Source organism: Rhagoletis pomonella, unplaced genomic scaffold (genome assembly GCF_013731165.1).
Source record: "Rhagoletis pomonella isolate Grant_MI unplaced genomic scaffold, Rhpom_1.0 Rhpom_scaffold_00006, whole genome shotgun sequence".
Taxonomy (NCBI): Eukaryota; Metazoa; Arthropoda; class Insecta; order Diptera; family Tephritidae; genus Rhagoletis; species Rhagoletis pomonella.
The window spans coordinates 31,250,087-31,251,417 of record NW_023458560.1 but is presented as its reverse complement, the minus strand read 5'-3'; the positions used below and the strand labels follow the sequence as shown (position 1 = coordinate 31,251,417).

Below are 1,331 nucleotides of genomic sequence, written 5' to 3'. Positions count from 1 at the left end.
TTCTAAGAAGGCAAGTGTGCACTTTTCTGACTCTTTTTTGAGCTCATAATTCACAACTCAGAACTCTGAGACATTTCTGGCTCTCAAATGAGTCCGAATGTTTATAGATACATACATATACCGAAAATTGTTTACATATTTATATGAGAAGTATGTATGTACATATATTGAAATAAAACTATTACCTTTTTTGTTTCAAAAATCAACGAAACGCAATATTTTTTGGTAATCAACGAAACGATTTTTTTTTATTTTATTTTTTTTATAAATTTTATATAGCTGTGCAGCTTTGCATGAAAGTTTTTTTAAATAGAAAATATACAAAATCAAAATTAGGGGGAAAAAATAAAAGTTCACAAAAATAATTAATCGCCGTTTAAGCTTACTGCGCAGTCGGTAGGATTCGAACCTACGCTCCCAGAGGGAATCTGATTTCTAGTCAGACGCCTTAACCGCTCGGCCACGACTGCATTTGGTTCCGTTGTGTCAAGAGCACCATATGAGTTTAGTAAAAATTACTTACATACATACCCTGCAAAAATCGTTGGATCATGTAGTCTATTTGTGGTAAATTGGAGTACTTACAAAAGTGTTCCTCTGTCATGCTGTAGCGGACCAACTGGTGTCTCTGCGCTAGCTTCCCTGCCAGCCACGGCTCACCACTTTCCCCAGAAAATCAAACGATTTACAAACACATTCACAACTTTTTAGTCATCTCACCCACACACTTACAAATTTTTTGTTCAAACTGTCAAAAAAATGTCCCTTTGTTAGAGCTACATACCCGATAAGAATTCGTACTCTAATAAGAATTCTATGCGTTAGAGCGAGCAAGTTAGAAACATCGGAGTTTTGATGACAGTATACATACTGTGAAGAAATGTCACTTTGCGGAAATTTTGAAGGTAAGGATACGTATTTAACAATTTTATTTAATTATAATGTAATTTCTTCTTTTAGACTGCAAAACACCAGCGACTTTAGTCACATTCTTAAGGTATGTATTGAGACTTTTTATATGTTTATAAAATTGAATTGATATTTTTGTTTGTTTACAGTTTTGGGATTCACCATCAGCACCTTCAACGCTTGCATCTTCATCGCCAGGAGCACCATTAAAACCTTCTGCCCTCAGCTTCTTCATCGCCAGGAGCACCACCAGTACCTTCTATCCTCAGCTCCTTCATCGCCAGGAGCACCATGGGTACCTTCCGCCCTCAGCACCTTCAACGCCAGGAGCACCTTCAAAGTATAGGTCCAACTTGTCAAATTTTGCAAAGTTGCAAGAAAACTTAATTTTTCTGAACCACCCTAAATGATTTGCAACTCTT

At 36.6% G+C, this 1,331-nt stretch overlaps 1 non-coding gene across 1 annotated transcript; it reads right to left on the bottom strand.

Moving 5' to 3' along the window:
* Positions 1 to 388: 388 nt before the first annotated feature.
* Trnas-aga lies at positions 389 to 470 on the bottom strand. The gene has a single exon. It is a non-coding gene; the product is annotated as a tRNA-Ser (tRNA).
* Positions 471 to 1,331: the final 861 nt, after the last annotated feature.